Below are 21,400 nucleotides of genomic sequence, written 5' to 3'. Positions count from 1 at the left end.
TTGGTCCAAACTTACACGACCTCATATTACTGTGTTTACTGGCTCGGGACAAATAATCCAGGCAGGATTATAAGGACAAGTACTGAACAAATACGTTTCTGTAATGGTTAATGCAGCAGTATGTAGAAGCTCTGTAACCCAAATGATATTAATAATGCTGAAATATAATTATTATTAGCTTTTCTCTCTGGCTCTGAACGGAGGCAGTGTCTCCTCTCGTCTCTCTAGTCTACTCTCTGATACTTTGAGAGACTCTCTGCACTGCTCTCCAAAACAAGTCATGGATTTGATCAACTGGTCTCTCATTGACTCCATCTCCTGGAGGAGAATCCTGGTTCAGGGAGTCCTCCTGTCCTGCTGGGACGTTAGCAGCTGCTACATGATGGACGGTGGGAGAGGTGGAGAGTCGTGTACCTGGTGGCTCTCTCCGTGGAGGACGTAGAAGATCTCTATCTATTCAGAACCTTGATTACAGGTCTACTGCTGACTGGATCAGGCTTTGCCTTGGCTTATTGAGATATACAGTAAACAGTGGCAGCTGTCCAAAGCCCCATAAGGCTGCACTGTGGATAACCTCATGGAGAAACTGACTGGATCGATCCAGAGACCAGTATGGACAATCGGGTAGCCATACTGGTCGGGCAGGAGAAATCATCTTTTGTTGCCCTTTTCCTAACGAAGAGAAACAATACAACAGATTCTTCACAAGCACATGAAATCATCTGTTTATTAAAGTGATTCATGTTGTTTGTACATAGTCGATGCTGCTGATACATTTATTACAGTGATCTTCATCATTTCATCTCTCTGTGTATCCAAGCTTCCAGCAAACAAACAACTTATGACCACATTTTGTCTCTAAATCCTTTAAGTACAAAAGTCATCAAAAATATTCATTAAAATATGAAGCAACAATAATGTTCTATGGTATATGAAAGCAAAATCCTCAATGCATCATTTAGTAAAATCCTTAAGAATTAAAAAAAAGAAAATTGCTGAAGTACAAAAAATAGGCAAAGTTTTAATGAAATAAGCAAAATCCTTCATATAAAAAATCCTGAGAACAAGATGAATTTAAATTCTTATTAAATAAAAACAAAATCTGTTTCAAAGAATTTATTAAATTGCCAAAGTACAAAAATAACTCAAATTCTCATGAAATGATAAAATTCCAATTCTCACACACAAAAGTCACAAAAGTAAATGTTTGTAAGTACAAAAAGAGCCAAATTTATAATAAAATAAGCAAAATACTTCATAGAAAACAAACGTTAAAAAATATAGAAAATTCCTGAAGTACAATATTAAATGCTGAATTCCAAAATAATTCAATTCCTAAAGTACGAAAATAGTCAAAGTTCCTCTGAAATAAGCAAAATCTTAACTAGTGTTGCCAACTTAGCAACTTTGTCTCTATATTTAGACTATTCAGACCCTCTAGAGACTCTTTGTCTCTATATTTAGACTATTCAGACCCTCTGGAGACTCTTTGTCTCTATATTTAGACTATTCAGACCCTCTGGAGACTCTTTGTCTCTATATTTAGACTATTCAGACCCTCTAGAGACTCTTTGTCTCTATATTTAGACTATTCAGACCCTCTAGAGACTCTTTGTCTCTATATTTAGACTATTCAGACCCTCTAGAGACTCTTTGTCTCTATATTTAGACTATTCAGACCCTCTAGCAGTGGCAGGCGGTGCATTTCACACTTAGGCCTTCAGTGATGTCCAACTTAGTCAATAAATACCTTTCATTATGCAGCATTTATAACACCAGGACTGGAGAGTAGTTAGAAACACACTTAAGCACTACTAGGCATTGCATCACCTCAGTTGTGTACAAAATGGGCTATTATCCGGCGCATTTTAAAAATCAACAATACCGCATTAGCAATTAAAACATATCTGGTATGCTACTGTCAAAACTTAAAAATAAAAGGGTCTTTAAAATTATCTTTCCAAAAAGTTTTATTAAATGAGTCCACAAAGAATATGCAAGCTTTAACAAGATTGTACAATAAATTGCAAAATCGCAGTTTAATATCAGAAAGACACTAACAAGACGGCCATACTTTGGCGACAGCGACACAATAAACAAGTCGCTTTGTGAAAAAACTTTTTCATGTCAAAACGTGACGTATCACGACTTCCTGTGACCTGTTGCTTTGAGTACAACCACACAGCTGCGCCAATGCGCCAGATTATTTACATACCGTTAACAGTCCCGGGTGTGACTCTGTTGATCTGCATAGCGCTGCCGTGGCTCAAACTAGTAAGTATCCATATTATTATATATATATATATATTATATCCAATCACAGGACGCGTAAATGTCACATTCAACGTGAGGCCAGCTAGAGGGCCTTACTGACACAACTCGTGATCTGATTGGCTATCGCAACTATCTATCAACTGTATTTGCCCGTTCACTTACAGTGCACAGACGCCCGCATTGTTGATTCTGAAGGCCCGGGCAGATTTCATACAGCCTGGCAACATGAGATAGCTGAATTCTGATTGGATAAAAACTCTAACCTAAAAACAACAGCACTGGAAGGAGCATAATATGACATGAGGAGAATATGAATACTTTTAGATATTTAGGGAAAGTAAATGAAAAATTAAATTAACCTTTATCATAATCATGATCATGATTTCTGGTTATGTTAGGCCAGCAGAGAATGCCTTGCTGGCCCTGACGGCCCACCACTGCCCTCTAGAGACTCTTTTTCTAAAAAGCGACAAGCAACAAATCTAGCGACTTTTTCTGGTGTTATTGGAGACTTTTGGAGACTGGTTCCTACTATTCTTAATGAGTATGTCCGTCCCAAAGCAGTCACAAGCGGCCCAGTCCTCCTGCAGCAGTCTCTCCCAGCTGCAGTCAGAGCAGGAGATGTTAACCCTCAGAGCTCATAAAGTAGCTAACCGAGGCAGGTACTTTCTGAGCCGCTAGCTGAGCTGCTAACCGGTGAAGTTGGGTGGATCTTGGGTGGATCCTCTCTCCCAAGCCACACCCATAGCGGCTCACTAGAGGGTAAAGTACTGAATGAAAACGTGCCTATTAACATCACCCAGTCTGCTTATTTCCACCTCCACAGCATCAACTGTCTCCTCCCTTCCCTCAACCAACACTACTTCCATGCTTGTCCATAGTCTTGTCACCTCCCACATTGATTACTGCAACTCTCTCCTCTTTGGTCTCCCTCACAAGCTCCTCCATCAACTTCAAATGATCCAAACTTCTGCTGCTCATCATCTCAAAAACCCTAACTCCACTGGCTTCCACTCAAATCTCTTCATCATCAACTACAAAGTAGAAAATGTTGTGAAATTTGAAATAGAATTTGTAAATTCATGAAGCCAAAAGTAACTCAAATTCTAATTAAATGATACAATTCCATGTCTTATTCACATAAGTAATTAAATTCCTAACGTACAAAAAATTATCAAAGTTAAAATGAAAAAAAGTAAAACAACACAAAAAAACACAATTAATTAAATAAAATTAATAAAGTAAAATAGTAAACAAAATTCTTATGAGAAAAGCAAAATATGAATTACAAAAATTTGCAGAACCCTTTATATATAAAAACAAGATCCTAAGTACAACACTAATTGTTATATTGTAAAATTAAAAAAACAAATCTCATTGAAATATCAATCAAATTCCAAAAGTAGAAAAATAACTCAAAATATTTTGAAATAATAAAATTCCATTCCATTAATCACATTAGTAACTACATTCCTGAAATACAAAAAATAGGCAGTTATAATAAAAAAAGAAAATTTGTAAATTAATCCCTATTTAGTACAAAATTAAATGAAATTCTTATGAATAAAAAAAATTCTCAAATTAATTTGTAAATTCCCAAACTACAAAAAAAGTCATGAAATTTAAATTCTATGCAATTATAAAAATCCTCAATTACACCATCAACTGAATTCCTAAAATAGAAAATAGGAACAGTTCTTTTAAAATAAGCAAAATCCTTTTGATAACAAAAACTAAGTAAAACTAAGTGCAACATTTTGTGAAATTCTTTTGAAATAAAAAAATCCTGAAATACAAAAGTAACTCATTCTCAAGAAATAATGAAATTACTTCAGTAGAAAAACTCAAGTGATGAAATCAGTAAAATCCTTTGTGATAAAAAGAAGGTAATCCTGATGGACAGCCTGATGACCTACGGCTAAGCCCCGCCCCCAAACGCGATGAGCCAATCACAGTGCGCATAGCTAACCCAATACACTGGGACATTCTCTGCTTCTACGTCCATTGAAATGCATTGGCGCTAGTTCGTTTTCATTTTTTTTTGTATGTTTTTTCTTGACATTTTAAGTTTAAAATGGTAAAACGGTGTTCATGGGGTACATGCAACTCTGACACTAGGTATCCTGAGAGGCCACGGGGGGATTTACTACCATTTACCACATCTCAACCCAGATAAGTGTCTGCTCTGGAGAAAGTTATGGGAGACCACAACACCAACTAAACGTGATAAAATGAACAAGGATGTCTACATCTGTTCTAGGGCAAGTCAACAACGTGTTTGAGGCAACATGTTGTCACTCTGATAGAGATGTTTAGATGTTAGAGAGGTTAAAGTTATCTTGAACCTCTCTAACATTAGCCTAACCCTTTCTAACGTTAGGCTAAAGTTAGCTAACGTTAGCCTAACCCTTTCTAACGTTAGGCTAAAGTTAGCTAACGTTAGCCTAACCCTTTCTAACGTTAGGCTAAAGTTAGCTGACGTTAGCCTAACCCTTTCTAACGTTAGGCTAAAGGTAGCTAACATTAGCCTAACCCTTTCTAACGTTAGGCTAAAGTTAGCTGACGTTAGCCAAACCCTTTTTAACATTAGGCTAAAGTTAGCTAACATTAGCCTAACCCTTTCTAACATTAGGCTAACGTTAGCCCAACCCTTTCTAACGTTAGTCTAAAGTTAGCTAACATTAGCCTAACCCTTTCTAACGTTAGGCTAAAGTTAGCTAACGTTAGCCTAACCCTTTCTAACGTTAGTCTAAAGTTAGCTAACATTACCCTAACCCTTTCTAACGTTCAGAATGTTCAGAGTTCAGAGTTCATTGGCCTGTTATGTGCTAGTTTTTGTACTTTGGCTATCGTACATGATTGTTAGCTGTTGTTCAAAGGGCTCTAGTTATACTAACGTTAACTTTTGGAGCTTAGCTTCATTAACTTATCTGTAAATAACCGAGATAACAAATGTTAGCAATGTTGTGCTGAATGATTCATGTAAATACTGTAGCACCAAACTAACGGAGAGGTACTCTTGGTAAAGATGGTTAAAAGGCTTGTTGTCCTGGAAACGTATGCAACTTAGACCTGTACATATATAATTTTATCATGAACCATTAATGGCAACGAGATGCGGTTCATCACGTTTACACTGTGACCTGTACATTTTTGCCTGAAGCTGAAGCTTTTCATCGACCTTCTCAACAATAAAATTATTAATTTAACCCTCCAATGCATAGTTAAGGCCCTTTTGGTGACTTTGAGATGATTTATAATCTTTCTGTCTCCAAAATGAATCAATGTCCTACTGTGACAGCTGCCATAGCGCCTGTCACCCAATGTTGACTGTTTGTCCGAGTGAGTGGAGGGGGCGGGGCTTAGCCATAGGTCAATTCTGATAACAATGACCTGCGATTGTTTTTGGCTCTTTTTTTGTATTATTATGGTTCTTGTTGAGCTAAATGTGCTCCTGCTGCTGAGCTCTTACACACAGCAATAAATGAGACATAAAGTTAAATCATAAAGTTCATACCTCACTGACTAGATGAAGTTGGTCTGAAAACAGCCTCTGATGTTTAAAGTTCCACTTTGTCTGTTAGCTTCATGATGTCGTACTAATTATTTCAACAAACACCAACAGATGGTCGACGTGGCTCCAGATGTAGATACTGAGCAAGACTCACTGCCTTTATTTGGCTCTAGGTTAGGAGAGCAAATTGTGCCCTCTTACTGAACCTTTCCTGAAAACCAGTTAGAACGAGATCAGGGTGCAGCTATTTCAGTAAGAACCATACGTACAAGACACCATAGGCCTAAAAACTATTCTACTAAGTAGAAAGGGAAGGTGTCTAGCTTTTAAATGAAATATCACAAGTTGTCCAGTATGGGTTGGCTACTGAGTCACCATACAAAATTGACCAATTGCAACAAAGCCCAACCTGTTGTCTGGGTGGGTCCCACACCCAGAAGAAAACTGAATTTAGGAACTTTTTGGCACTTGTGATCCTTTCTTGTGTTCTTTTAATAAATGGTAAACTGCCCCGGTTCTTTTGTTCTAGACTTGGTTTTTACAAAAGACTCAAAACAAGTGAATACAGAGTGCGGGAGGCTTTAACAGCCCCGGCTCTAACAGTGTTTAGATATTTAACATGATCCTGCTGGTTGTTCCTGGTCGGCCTGGGTCGCTCTGCGTTTGCTTTGAATCGTGCTGGCTGCTTGGACTCTGTAGACCTGCTCTCACCTCTTACTTTAGTGAGGTGTTTTTAGGTCTTCTGTAGGAACCGATAGGCTCAGGGACATGTTGTGGTCTTTTCAACATAATGTAATGTAACAAATCCTGATTATTGAAGGGAACTTGTGAATATAAATCCATGTGGGTGTGAGACGAGCTGCTTGGAGGTGCTACTCTGCTCCCTGAGCTCCTTATTCTTCAGTCGGCCCTCCTTCAGCTGCAGGAACACCCAGGTTATAATAATCCAGCTCCACGTCCTCCCGTCTGCGGGGCTTCTGCACCCTGTAGACCCTGTGGGTCTGGAGAGACATGACGCACACAGATGTCACTTCCTGCTCTCTTCAGTTCAATAAAACAGACAGAGTGCTTCATTTCAGTCGGCGGTCTAAACAACAGACGAGTGTCAGTACCTTAAAATAGAAGTAAGAGGCAATGTTCGCCACCAGCAGAATCAGCGTCAGGACGACCGCTCTGATGATAAAAGGTCTCGGATCTGATTCTGATCAAACACACAGACACACACAGTGAGACAGTGAGGGATGTTGGAAAGAGAGCGTTTGGTTACCAGGATAACTCTGATTCTCTGAGCTCTGAGTGACGGATCTTCTGGCTTCTGTCCGCTGGAGGAACGCCTCTTGAAAATGGCGAGTTAGGAGCTCAGGGCTGCTGGGACAGATCTCACTCAGTTCTCAGAGAACCAGAGTTATCCTGGTAACCAAACATGCTCTGTCCTACAGTTCAGTGTTTGCTGTTGTCATTATACACTTTGTATACGTTTGGTTACTATATGAGCTGTGTAACACAATGACAGGAGTCACAGTTGTCCTCATTTATCAAACGGGCGTACGCCAGAAAGTGAGCGTAAAGTGGGCGTACGATCATTTCTACACAAGGCTCTGCATTTACCAATCTGAGTCAGCGTGAAGTCGACATGTCTGAGTCTGAGAACTGATCTGAGACTATTGTATCGATGCCTGGAGCTGATCAAACTCTGTGTGTTTTGTTTTTAATGGTGGCAAACCAAAGCATGTTTAAGCTATATCATTTATTACTAAAACCTCATTAAAAATGAATAAACCCTGTGACCGTGAAACTCTCCAATCAGAATACTTGCCGAGGCTATTAAATGTTGTTGTCTCCTTTTTAACGTTATTATTATTATTATTATTATTATTATTATTATTATTATTATTATTATTATCCTGCTGGTGGTTCTGACCCAATAGAAACATTTCAATCAGCCTCAGCTCCTCTTATTACGAATTATTACGAAATGTAAAGAAGTGAATAATATCTCTCCATCATAATAAAAACAATATTTGGATATTATATAGGCTATTAGGCTTCATATATCACAATGTATGAGTTAAATATTCCAACCTCAGCAGGAGTTTAATGCTCCACTGCTAATCTGATGACAGCACCACTGATTTCCTTCCTTTTCACTTTTTATGCTGCCAAACAAAACCAGTTTGTTGTGTTGCAGCTGTTGTACGTCAGCGTTTCACTTTGTGACTCTGAGAAAGTCCTCTTCTTTTGGGATTAAAACTGACTTTAAAACATTGTTTACCTCCTTCAACCATAAAGCTGTGAAACTTTATGTCTGTGCTCCAAATGTAAAATATTCATTGAACTTGTTTGAGTTTATAACTATAAGTACTTTTATTTCATAAACCTCCCTCGCTGCGTATTTCTGTAAAATGTCTATTTCCTCCTGTTGTTATTTGTGACGGTGCACTTTGATAATGAAGCGACTTTAGGGGGGAAAAATCCTCTTTTTGGCCGTATTGGATCCTTCGGTGTCATAAACTCTGGAGGCGAGCCATCTGGGTTGGGTATATATTATATATATTTACATATATATGTATAATAGTGCGTGGTATTTAAATGACGCTTGTTTCAATCGCCACATTTATCAACAGCCGACCATTCTCATGCTGTGATTGGCGAGATACGAACGTTTGATAAATCCCACGTGAACCCTGTCGTAAGACAAAATCTACACTCAGATCTGCTCTCGTTTCTACGATCGTTTGATCAATGAGGGCCAGTGTCACATGCAGAAACAACAACATGCATGAACTCTGTTGGCAGCTGATCATTTTCAGTCTGTTTGATGAATCTTCTTTAACAAACCTGTAAACATTCAGCTTACCTACAACAGAGACAGAGAGCTGACGGCTCTCAGAGGAGAAGTTACGAGAGAAAACATGGACATGATAAACACAGCTGTAGCATCCTTGGTGGGCGGGCTCTGCAGCAGGAAACAGGAAGTCAGCAGAGTGATTGACAGCTGGCTGGGTGAGGTTAGGAATCAGGAAATCAGCAGAGTGATTGACAGCTGGCTGGGTGTAGTTGATTGCTGAGGTGGAGGAGGTGAAGGAGAGCTGGAAGTAGCCTCCTGGGTACTGATGCTGGATGGAGCAGCTGATGGTGAAGGTGGAGCCTCTGAAAACCCGAAACTCCTCCTGATGCTGCTGCTGCTGGGCCTCAGAGACCCCGTCCATGGAGGAGGACCAGGAGATGTTGGGCTGAAGCAGCTCTGTAAATACAGAGAGGTGATTGGCTGAAACAGGTCTGTAAATACAGAGAGGTGATTGGATGAAACAGGTCTGTAAATACAGAGAGGTGATTGGATGAAACAGGTCTGTAAATACAGAGAGGTGATTGGCTGAAACTGGTCTGTAAATACAGAGAGGTGATTGGCTGAAGCAGACAGGTTCCTCCAGGTGTGTCCTGTCAGGTGAAGCTCAGCAGTCTATGTCTCCAAAAACAAGAACACTTCTCTACACTTTAGGATGTTTACAGTCCAGTCCATTATAAACCACTGACTGTCACTGTGACAGAGGAAGGAACTTACTGGAAACATTTCTGTCATTCATGATGTCATAGATGATGTCACTGACAGGCTTACCTGAACAGATGAGATCCAGGATAAAGCTAGAGGAAAATAAAAATGCACAATCCCTCAGAGCAGATCCAGTCTGGACACAGTAAGAGCTGATCCACCACACAGATCTGTCTGAGGACTCCTCTCTCCATTCTATAGAAACAGCAGAACCACAGTCTAAGTCTCTGCAGGCAGCTGCTGCTGTCTTCAGGGTCCAGCCAGAGCCAATCACAGGTCTCCATTCTCCTTCATGTTTCATCTCCAGTTTTCCTGCACAGCGACTGTCTCCTCCCACCAACCTGACAGACTCTGAACACAAACAAGAGAGTCACCAGTAAAAGAATAAAGTGAGTTTGATGAGAACAGAAATGAACCAAATGAAAGCTGCAGCTCCTCTTCTACCTGAGCAGGTGAGTCCAACAGCTCTGCCAGGTGAGGAGGTGTTTCTATCTGAGCCTGAGCTTCTACAGTCCAGGAGAGCAGACTCATTTCCTCCACACTGGAACTCTTTGGTCCACATTGGAGCCTCCCCTTCTCCATAGAGCGCCCCCTGGAGGACTGAAGGAGCCCCACAGCCAAGCTCCCTGCAGACCACCTCTGCATCCTGCTGGTCAAAGTCAGCTTCACACACTGAGGACCAGCTCTGGTTAGACTGGTCAGACTTCAGCTCCAGTCTGCCTGAGCACAGACTGGTCCCATTCACCAGCCTGACAGAGTCTGGAGAGGAGAGAGAAGAGAAACAGAGAGGTAAAAGACACCAGACACAGAATGAAAAGATTCTCTCTAACTATAATTCAGTGAATCAAACTGGACTGCAGCACATTTCCAACATTAGTTCATCACTGACTACAGAACGCATCTTTATAACAACAGAGACTGCTGCAATGTTCCCACTCGATTTACATTCATTACACTCCATTTCTGTCATCCATTTTAAAACAGCTTCAATTTGTTTACAAGCAACAACACAACATGATCATCTGTTCTCTTCCTCCTGCTCAGGAGAGATCTACAGCACAGGATAAAAATCTGTTTCCAGAATAACAGAAGTCAGCAGGCGGTCCAGGTGGAATCCTGCTCGGAGCCCTTTCCTGCCAGTCTTCTCCTCTGTCATTTACATTTACATTTACACTTAGTTATTTAGCAGACGCTTTTATCCAAAGCAACTTACAGGAAGAAAAGAGCAAACAATCAAGGTATAGTGCAATACGAGCTATTAGTGCATCAATAAGGTCTAGTGACAATTCTTTGAGAAGTATAATTATCGTGTGGTGCTAGGAAAGAAGATGCTCTCTGAAGGTCTTCAGGAGGTTTTAAAGGTAGAGAGGGACGCCCCTGCTCTGGTCAGAACTGGTAGTGTGTTCCACCAGCGGGGAACAAGAAATGTAAAGAGTCTGGATTGCCTTGGACCAACGGGGGGCAAAGCCAGGCGCCGTTCATTGGAAGAGCACAACGGTCGTGAGGTAACATATGTAGAGATGTTCCGATACTATTTTTTTCCTCCCGATACAGATTCCGATACTTGTGCTGTGGGTTTCGGCCGATACCAAGTACAAATCCGATACCAGTATGTTATAAAAAAAAAAATATCATCCTACACCTGCATGACTGTGATATGATAATCATTGTGGTAAGGCCTGCTTCAGGTTAAACTCTTTGTAAAACATGAATAAATAGAGCAGATTCAAGCCATTTATTTTTACATTCATTTTTAAATAAAACAGTATACAAAACAGTAGTGCAACAGCAACTTAAATAAATAAATCTGGGGTCTGGGGGCATACTCCCCCGGAGAACATTTTTGCCCTAAAAGCCTAAATTTGGTGCCTCTCGCACATTCTAATGCCACTATTCCATCTGAATCATTGCACATTTTGGAGAATTGTTGTAAAGGAGAATAAGGGTTCTTCTATGTTTTATTTAAGGCTCTTATTTTGACAGTCTTCTTGTCAATTCTGTGGTGGACTCTGCTAACACATCCAATGAGCAGTGGTGTGAAATGTGACCCTTTTGGCTGGTTTTAGACCAGGACCGCATTCTAGATCATCTGAAGTGTTTTCACTGTGCAGTCTGGCAGCCTGTCAGGATGGCATTGCAGTAGTCAAGTTTTGAGATGACGACAGCTTGTGTCAAGAGTTGAGTGGCATGTTGAGTTAGGTAAGGTCTGATTTTTCTGATGTTGTAAAGTGCAAAGCGGCATGACTGGAAAAGGTGAGTTGGTCATCAATCATCGTCAAGTTTCTCACCACCTGGTGGGGGCCAGACACAGGGAGTCATGATGATGTTGATGTTGTGGTGTATTGTAGGTTTAGCAGGGAGGACCAGCAGGTCAGTTTTTGAAAGGTTCAGCTGGAGGTGATGTTCTTCATCCATGTGTTGATGTCTGAGAGGCTCAGAGACCCGAGCAGAGACCGATGGGTCATCAGGAGGAAATGACAGATAGAGCTGAGCGTCATCTGCATAGCAGTGATAGGAAAAGCCATGTGAGCGGATAACCTGACCCATAGAGATGGTGTAGATAGAGAATAGCAGGGGGTCCAGCACTGAGCCCTGGGGGACCCCTGTGGAGAGGCAATGCAAAGTAGACAACTGTCCATGGAAGGATACACTGAATGAGCGTCCTTTCAGGTAAGAATCAAACCAGGACAGAGCCAAGCCAGAGATGCCCATTTTAGAGAGAGTAGAGAGGAGGATGATGGGTAGCTTAGTCAAACGCTGCTGACAAGTCAAGCAGAATGAGAACTGAGGACTTTGCTGCTGTTTCTGCTTGTTTTAAGGCTTCTGTCACAGACAACAGAGCAGTTTAAGTTGAGTGACCGCTTTTGAAACCAGATTGATTTGGATCAAGAAGATTGTTCTGTAGGAGGAATTCTGAGAGTTGCTTAGCGACCGCCCGTTCAATAGTTTTGGATCAGAATGGAAGAAGTGAGACAGGACGATAGTTCTCGACTTCAGCAGGGTTGAGAGAGGGTTTCTTGAGAAGAGGTGTTACCCGAGCTGCTTTGAATGCAGTGGGAAGAGTGGCGGAGGACAGTGAGGCGTTAATCACATGTGTGACAGCTGGCGTGATGGTTGGGCTAATGGACTGAAGGTTTGTTGGTATAGGGTCCTATGAGCATGTAGTAGGATGGCTACATGTCAACAGTTTGGATACCTCACTCTCAGAGAGGGGTGTAAAGCCAGAAAATGAGGTGCTAACAACTGATTCAGTGCCGCCTAGCTGAGATTCAGAAAGACATGTAGTAGGACTTCTACATGTCACAGTATTAGGAGTCGGGTGAGGGTCAGAGAATTGGCTGCTGATTGCTGCAACTTTGCCTGTAAGGAAGGATGCAAATGTGTCGGCGGTGAGGCAGGTAGGAGGGGGAGGAGGCGGAGGGTTGAGTAGTGGAGTGAGTAGTGGGAGTTTACCTCAGCGCACCAAGACAGCGAGGAAGGAGAGCTGGCTCTCTGGTACGTCTACGGATTCTCTGGAATCCCTCTGCATCCTCTGTCATCCATTCTATTCCCCCCATGAGTACAGTTCATTCATTCTCGTGTGTGTTTACATTCCACCCTCTGCTGACGTCACCGCAGCGGTAGACACACTGGCAGAGCAAATAATGACTGTGGAACGCCAGCACCCGGATGGCTTTGTTATACTTGTGGGTGACTTCAACAGGGCAAATCTTAGCCGGGCGCTCCCTAGGTACAGGCAACAAGTTTCATGCACCACCCAGGGAGAGAACATTCTCAATCACTGTTATTGTACCATCCGGCAAGCTTATCACTCGGTCCAACGTGCTGCGCTGGGCAACAGTGACCACGACCTCATCCACGATACCCTGCTACAGGCAGAAATTAAAACTCTCGAAACCTGTAGTGAGTCAGTTCAGAGTGTGGTCCAGCGAAGAACGGGAGCGACTCCGTGCCTGCCTTGAGAAGGCGGGCTGCGACCAGGCCTTCGAGTGGGCGGGGCCAGAAGCTGACAACAACCAGGATGAATACACTGACACTGTGACATCATTCATCGTCTTCTGTGAGGAAGTTTGTGTCCCTCTCCGCTCCAGGAGGGTATACAACAATGATAAGCCCTGGTTCTCCCCTCAGCTTAAATGGCTGAGAAAGGAGAAGGAGGCGGCCAGGTGCAGTGGGAAAGGGGATCTGTTCAAATGGGCTAAGTACAGATTTGCTAAAGCAGTGAAGGAGGCGAAACATCGCTATGCAGAGAGGCTGCAGCAGCAGCTGTCGGATGGCAACCCCTCCTCCGTCTGGCAAGGCCTAAAGAAAATCACCAACTGCAGACCCAAGTCCCCACCGACGCCTGACAGCCTCCCCCTCGCCAACGAGCTTAACAAGTTCTACTGCAGGTTTGAGAAAGAGCCCCCGCCCCCTTCCCTCCACCCCCCCAGGCCACAACCATCGTTACATCCCCCAGCCACTCCTCCCCTGCCCCCATTCTCCCCACCCACCACCTCCCCCACCCTCCCTCTCTGTCACTGAGAGGCAGGTGATACGCCTGCTCAGGAGCCAGAACCCCCGGAAAGCACCCGGCCCAGACTCTGTCTCACCGTCCGCCCTGAAGCACTGTGCTGACCAGCTAGCACCGGTGTTTACTCACATCTTCAACACCTCACTGGAGCTGTGTCGCGTCCCAGCGTGCTTCAAGGCGGCGACCATCATCCCCATCCCCAAAAAGGCCAAGGCCTCGGGCCTGAACGAGGGTGATGGGCACCTCTCTACCCTCCCTAGAGTCGCTACACAACACCAGGACTGTGAGGAGGGCAAGAAAAATCATGGCAGACCCATCACATCCGGGTTTTGCCATGTTCTAAATGCTCCCTTCTGGAAGAAGACTACGGCTCGCCTGAGCTTTTTCCTCACGGCCGCCAGGCTGCTCAACACAATACCCCACCAGGACTGAACACACTGTTTGCACTTTGTTATTTATCAGTATTATCACTTACAGCACCTATCAATCCATTGCACTGTCGTCTTGTCTTATCATGTCTTGTCTTGTATGTCCTTTCTGTCAACCACATCCATCCATGCATGACTGGCTGTAAAAAATTCCAATTGTGTTTACACTATATGGCAATAAATTGAACCTTGAACCTTGAACCTTGAATGTTCTTGGCAGCTATGTGAGTAGGAGGACTTTGGACCAGCTGGAGGTCAAAGGAATGAATTAACGACATGAAGTTATTAGAGTCTGGACTGTCGAAGTGGATGTTCATGTCGCCCAGGACAAGCAACGGACAGTCATGATCAGGTATGGAAGAGAGCAGGGTATCTAGCTCATCTGTAAAGCCACCCAGCTGGCCTGGTGGACGGTAAATGACAACAAAGTAGACTTTTGTGTGAATTGCTTGTGTGTTGTGATAAATTGCTGGCGTGTTGTGTGAATTGCTGGTGAGTTGTATGAATTGCTGGTCTGTTGTCGTGAATTGCTGGTGTATTGTGTGAATTGCTGGCATGTTGTGTGAATTGCTGGTGTGGTGTGGTAAATTGCTGGTGTTTTGTGTAAATTGCTGGTGTTTTATGTGAATTGCTGGTGTGTTGTGTGAATTGCTGGTGTGTTGTGTGAATTGCTGGCGTGTTGTGGTGAATTGCTGGTATTTTGTGTGAATCGTGGTGTGTTGTGTGAATCGTGGCGTGTTGTGTAAATTGCTAGTGTGTTGTGCGAATTGCTGGTGTGTTGTGTGAATTGCTGGTGTGTTGTGGTGAATTGCTGGCGTGTTGTGTGAATTGATGGTGTGGTGTGGTGAATTGCTGGTGTTTTGTGTGAATTGCTTGTGTGGTGTGATGAATAGCTGGCGTGTTGTGATGAATTGCTGGCGTGTTGTATGAATTGCTGGTGTGGTGTGGTAAATCTCTGGTGTGTTGTGTGAATTGCTTGTGTGTTGTGATAAATTGCTTGTGTGTTGTGTGAATTGCTGGTGAGTTGTATGAATTGCTGGTCTGTTGTCGTGAATTGCTGGTGTGTTGTGTGAATTGCTGGTGTGGTGGGGTAAATTGCTGGTGTTTTGTGTAAATTGCTGGTGTTTTATGTGAATTGCTGGTGTGTTGTGTGAATTGCTGGCGTGTTGTGTGAATTGCTGGTGTGTTGTGTGAATTGCTGGTGTGTTGTGTGATTTGCTAGTGTGTTGTGGTGAATTGCTGGCGTGTTGTGGTGAATTGCTGGTGTGTTGTGTGCATTACTGGCTATTGTGTGAATTGCTGGCTTGTGTGAATTGCTGGCGTGTCGTGTGAATTGCTGGCATGTTTATGTGAATTGCTGGTGTGGCGTGGTGAATTGCTGGTGTTTTTTGTGAAATACTGATGTGTTGTATGAACTGCTGGTGTGGTGTCGTGAATTGCTGGTGTGTTGTTTAAATTGCTGGTATTTTGTGTGAATTGCTGGCGTGTTGTGTGAATTGCTGGCGTGTTGTTTGAATTGCTGGCGTGTTGTGGTGAATTGCTGGCATGTTGTGGTGAATTGCTGGTGTGTTGTGTGCATTACTGGCTATTGTGTGAATTGCTGGCTTGTCGTGTGAATTGCTGGCGTGTCGTGTGAATTGCTGGCGTGTTGTGGTGAATTGCTGGTATTTTGTGTGAATTGCTGGCGTGTTGTGTGAATTGCTAGTGTGTTGTGTGAATTGCTGGCGTGTTATATGAATTGCTGGTGTGGTGTGGTGAATTGCTGGTGTTTTGTGTGAATTGCTTGTGTGTTGTGATAAATTGCTGGCGTGTTGTGTGAATTGCTGGTGAGTTGTACGAATTGCTGCTCTGTTGTCGTGAATTGCTGGTGTGTTGTGTGAATTGCTGGCATGTTGTGTGAATTTCTGGTGTGGTGTTGTAAATTGCTGGTGTTTTGTGTAAATTGCTGGTGTTTTATGTGAATTGCTGGTGTGTTGTGTGAATTGCTGGCGTGTTGTGGTGAATTGCTGGTGTGCTGTGGTAAATTGCTGGTGTTTTGTGTGAGTTACTGGTATTTTGTGTGAATTGCTGGCGTGTTGTGTGAATTGCTGGTGTGTTGTGATGAATTGCTGGTGTGTTGTGTTTATTGCTGACGTGTTGTGTGATGTCCTGGTGTCTTGTGTGAATTGCTGGTGTGTTGTGGTGAATTACTGGCGTGTTGTGTGAATTGCTGGTGAGTTGTATGAATTGCTGGTGTGTTGTGGTGAATTGCTGGCGTGTTGTGTGAATTGCTGGTGTGGTGTGGTGAATTGCTGGTGTTTTGTGTGAATTGCTGGTGTGTTGTGTGAATTGCTTGTGTGTTGTGTGAATTGCTGCGTGTTGTATGAATTGCTGGTGTGGTGTCGTGAATTGCTGGTGTGTTGTGTGAATTGCTGGTGTTTTATTTGAATTGCTGGTGTGTTGTGTGAATTACTGGTGTGTTGTGTGAATTGCTGGCGTGTTGTGATGAATTGCTGGTATTTTGTGTGAATTGCTGGCGTGTTGTGTGAATTGCTGGCGTGTTGTGTGAATTGCTGGCCTGTTGTGTGAATTGCTAGTGTGTTGTGTGAATTGTTGGTGTTTTGTGTGAATTGCTGGTGTGTTGTGTGAATTGCTGGTGTGTTATATAAATTGCTGGTGTGGTGTGGTGAATTGCTGGTGTTTTGGGTGAATTGCTTGTGTGTTGTGATAAATTGCTGGCGTGTTGTGTGAATTGCTGGTGAGTTGTATGAATTACTGGTCTGTTGTCGTGAATTGCTGGTGTGTTGTGTGAATTGCTGGCATGTTGTTTGAATTGCTGGTGTGGTGTGGTAAATTGCTGGTGTTTTGTGTAAATTGCTGGTGTGTTTGGTGAATTGCTGGCGTGTTGTGGTGAATTGCTGGTGTGCTGTGGTAAATTGCTGGTGTTTTGTGTGAATTACTGGTATTTTGCGTGAATTGCTGGCGTGTTGTGTGAATTGCTGGTGTGTTGTGATGAATTGCTGGTGTGTTGTGTTTATTGCTGACGTGTTGTGTGAAGTCCTGGTGTCTTGTGTGAATTGCTGGTGTGTTGTGGTGAATTGCTGGCGTGTTGTGTGAATTGCTGGTGAGTTGTATGAATTGCTGGTGTGTTGTGGTGAATTGCTGGTGTGGTGTGGTGAATTGCTGGTGTTTTGTGTGAATTGCTGGTGTGTTGTGTGAATTGCTGGCGTGTTGTGGTGAATTGCTGGTATTTTGTGTGAATTGCTGGCGTGTTGTGTGAATTGCTGGCCTGTTGTGTGAATTGCTAGTGTGTTGTGTGAATTGCCGGTGTTTTGTGTGAATTGCTGGTGTGTTGTGTGAATTGCTGGCGTGTTGTGGTGAATTGCTGGTGTGCTGTGGTAAATTGCTGGTGTTCTGAGTGAATTACTGGTATTTTGTGTGAATTGCTGGTGTGTTGTGATGAATTGCTGGTGTGTTGTGTTTATTGCTGACGTGTTGTGTGAAGTCCTGGTGTCTTGTGTGAATTGCTGGTGTGTTGTGGTGAATTGCTGGCGTATTGTGTGAATTGCTGGTGAGTTGTATGAATTGCTGGTGTGTTGTGGTGAATTGCTGGCGTGTTGTGTGAATTGCTGGTGTGGTGTGGTGAATTGCTGGTGTTTTGTGTGAATTGCTGGTGTGTTGTGTGAATTGCTTGTGTGTTGTGTGAATTGCTGGCGTGTTGTGTGAATTGCTGTTGAGTTGTATGAATTGCTGGTCTGTTGTCGTGAATTGCTGGTGTGTTGTGTGAATTGCTGGCATGTTGTGTGAATTGCTGGTGTGTTGTGTGAGTTGCTGGCGTGTTGTGGTGAATTGCTGGCGTGTTGTGTGAATTGCTGGCGTGTTTTGTGAATTGCTGGTGTGCTGTGTGAATTGCTGGTGTGTTGTGTGAATTGCTGGTGTGGTGTGGTAAATTGCTGGTGTTTTGTGTGAATTGCTGGTGTGCTGTGTGAATTGCTGGCATGTTGTGTGAATTGCTGGTGTGGTGTGGTAAATTGCTGGTGTTTTGTGTAAATTGCTGGAGTTTTATATGAATTGCTGGTGTGTTGTGTGAATTGCTGGTGTGTTGTGTGAATTGCTGGCGTGTTGTGGTGAATTGCTGGTATTTTGTGTGAATTGCTGGCGTGTTGTGTGAATTGCTGGCGTGTTGTGTGAATTTCTAGTGTGTTGTGTGAATTGCTGGTGTGCTGTGTGAATTGCTGGTGTCTTGTGTGAATTGCTGGTGTGTTGTGGTGAATTGCTGGCGTGTTGTGTGAATTGCTGGTGAGTTGTATGAATTGCTGGTGTGTTGTGGTGAATTGCTGGTGTGGTGTGGTGAATTGCTGGTGTTTTGTGTGAATTGCTGGTGTGTTGTGTGAATTGCTGGCGTGTTGTGGTGAATTGCTGGTATTTTGTGTGAATTGCTGGCGTGTTGTGTGAATTGCTGGCCTGTTGTGTGAATTGCTAGTGTGTTGTGTGAATTGCTGGTGTTTTGTGTGAATTGCTGGTGTGTTGTGTGAATTGCTGGCGTGTTGTGGTGAATTGCTGGTGTGCTGTGGTAAATTGCTGGTGTTCTGAGTGAATTACTGGTATTTTGTGTGAATTGCTGGTGTGTTGTGATGAATTGCTGGTGTGTTGTGTTTATTGCTGACGTGTTGTGTGAAGTCCTGGTGTCTTGTGTGAATTGCTGGTGTGTTGTGGTGAATTGCTGGCGTATTGTGTGAATTGCTGGTGTGTTGTGGTGAATTGCTGGCGTGTTGTGTGAATTGCTGGTGTGGTGTGGTGAATTGCTGGTGTTTTGTGTGAATTGCTGGTGTGTTGTGTGAATTGCTTGTGTGTTGTGTGAATTGCTGGCGTGTTGTGTGAATTGCTGTTGAGTTGTATGAATTGCTGGTCTGTTGTCGTGAATTGCTGGTGTGTTGTGTGAATTGCTGGCATGTTGTGTGAATTGCTGGTGTGTTGTGTGAATTGCTGGCGTGTTGTGTGAATTGCTGGTGTGCTGTGTGAATTGCTGGTGTGTTGTGTGAATTGCTGGTGTGGTGTGGTAAATTGCTGGTGTTTTGTGTGAATTGCTGGTGTGCTGTGTGAATTGCTGGCATGTTGTGTGAATTGCTGGTGTGGTGTGGTAAATTGCTGGTGTTTTGTGTAAATTGCTGGAGTTTTATGTGAATTGCTGGTGTGTTGTGTGAATTGCTGGCGTGTTGTGGTGAATTGCTGGTATTTTGTGTGAATTGCTGGCGTGTTGTGTGAATTGCTGGCGTGTTGTGTGAATTTCTAGTGTGTTGTGTGAATTGCTGGTGTGTTGTGTGAATTGCTGGTGTGCTGGTGTGAATTGCTGTCGTGTTGTGGTGAATTGCTGGCGTATTGTGTGAATTGTTGGTGTGGTGTGGTGAATTGCTGGTGTTTTGTGTGAATTGCTCGTGTGGTGTGATGAATAGCTGGCATGTTGTGATGAATTGCTGGCGCGTTGTATGAATTGCTGGTGTGGTGTGGTAAATCTCTGGTGTGTTGTGTGAATTGCTGGTGTTTTTTGTGAAATGCTGATGTGTTGTATAAATTGCTGGTGTGGTGTCGTGAATTGCTGGTGTGTTGTGTAAATTGCTGGCATGTCGTGTGAATTGCTGGTGTGGTGTGGTTAATTGCTGATGTTTTGTGTGAATTGCTGGTGTTTTATGTGAATTGCTGGTGTGGTGTGAATTGCTGGCGTGTTGTGTGAATTGCTAGTGTGTTGTGTGAAATGCTGTTGTTTTGTGTGAATTGCTGGTGCGGTGTGGCGAATTGCTGGTGTTTTGTGTGAATTGCTGGCGTGTTGTGGTGAATGGCTGGTGTGTTGTGTGCATTACTGGCTATTGTGTGAATTGCTGGCGTGTCGTGTGAATTGCTGGCGTTTTGTGGTGAATTGCTGGTATTTTGTGTGAATTGCTGGCGTGTTGTGTGAATTGCTGGTGTTTTATGTGATTTGCTGGTGTGTTGTGTGAATTGCTGGTGTGTTGTGTGAATTGCTGGTGTGTTGTGGTGAATTGCTGGCATTTTGTGCGAATTGCTGGTGTGTTTAGTGAATTGTTAGTGTATTGTGTTAATTGCAGTCGTGCTGTGGTGAATTGCTGGTGTGTTGTATGAATTGCTGGTGTGTTGTGGTGAATTGCTGGTGTGTTGTGGTGAATTGCTGTTGTTTTGTTTGAATTACTGGTGTGTTGTATGAATTGCTTGCATGTTATGTGAATTGCTGGCGTGTTGTGTGAATTGCTGGTGTGGTGTGGTGAATTGCTGGTGGTTTGTGTGAATTGCTCGTGTGGTGTGATGAATAGCTGGCGTGTTGTCATGAATTGCTGGCGCGTTGTATGAATTGCTGGTGTGGTGTCGTAAATCTCTGGTGTGTTGTGTGAATTGCTGGTGTTTTGTGTGAATTGCTGGAGTGTTGTGTGAATTGCTGGCGTGTTGTGGTGAATTGCTGGCGTGTTGTGGTGAATTGCTGGTGTGTTGTGTGCATTACTGGCTATTGTGTGAATTGCTGGCTTTTCGTGTGAATTGCTGGCGTGTCGTGTGAACTGCTGGCATGTTGTGTGAATTGCTGGTGTTTTTTGTGAAATGCTGATGTGTTGTATGAATTGCTGGTGTGGTGTCGTGAATTGCTGGTGTGTTGTGTAAATTGCTGGCATGTCGTGTGAATTGCTGGTGTGGTGTGGTTAATTGCTGGTGTTTTGTGTGAATTGCTGGTGTTTTATGTGAATTGCTGGTGTGGTGTGAATTGCTGGCGTGTTGTGTGAATTGCTAGTGTGTTGTGTGAAATGCTGTTGTTTTGTGTGAATTGCTGGTGCGGTGTGGCGAATTGCTGGTGTTTTGTGTGAATTGCTGGCGTGTTGTGGTGAATGGCTGGTGTGTTGTGTGCATTACTGGTGTGGTGTGGTGAATTGCTGGCGTGTTGTGTGAATTGCTGTTGAGTTGTATGAATTGCTGGTCTGTTGTCGTGAATTGCTGGTGTGTTGTGTGAATTGCTGGCATGTTGTGTGAATTGCTGGTGTGTTGTGTGAATTGCTGGCGTGTTGTGGTGAATTGCTGGCGTGTTGTGTGAATTGCTGGCGTGTTGTGTGAATTGCTGGTGTGTTGTGTGAATTGCTGGCGTGTTG

At 43.3% G+C, this 21,400-nt stretch overlaps 1 long non-coding RNA gene and 1 pseudogene across 1 annotated transcript; one reads left to right on the top strand and one right to left on the bottom strand.

Annotated features, from left to right (window-relative positions):
- LOC131988994 (scavenger receptor cysteine-rich type 1 protein M130-like) overlaps positions 1–21,400 on the top strand; it is a 912,635-nt pseudogene that overhangs the window by 354,444 nt on the left and 536,791 nt on the right.
- Positions 6,499–8,875, bottom strand: LOC131989006 (uncharacterized). Its single transcript, XR_009395914.1, has 3 exons — positions 8,646–8,875; positions 6,901–6,983; positions 6,499–6,789 (listed from the first exon to the last, which is right to left on the bottom strand). It is a non-coding gene; the product is annotated as an uncharacterized LOC131989006 (long non-coding RNA).

The sequence above is a fragment of the Centropristis striata genome, chromosome 17 (genome assembly GCF_030273125.1).
Source record: "Centropristis striata isolate RG_2023a ecotype Rhode Island chromosome 17, C.striata_1.0, whole genome shotgun sequence".
Lineage (NCBI taxonomy): Eukaryota > Metazoa > Chordata > Actinopteri > Perciformes > Serranidae > Centropristis > Centropristis striata.
Note: the sequence above shows the minus strand (reverse complement) of the source record. Positions and strands in the feature narration are given on the sequence as shown.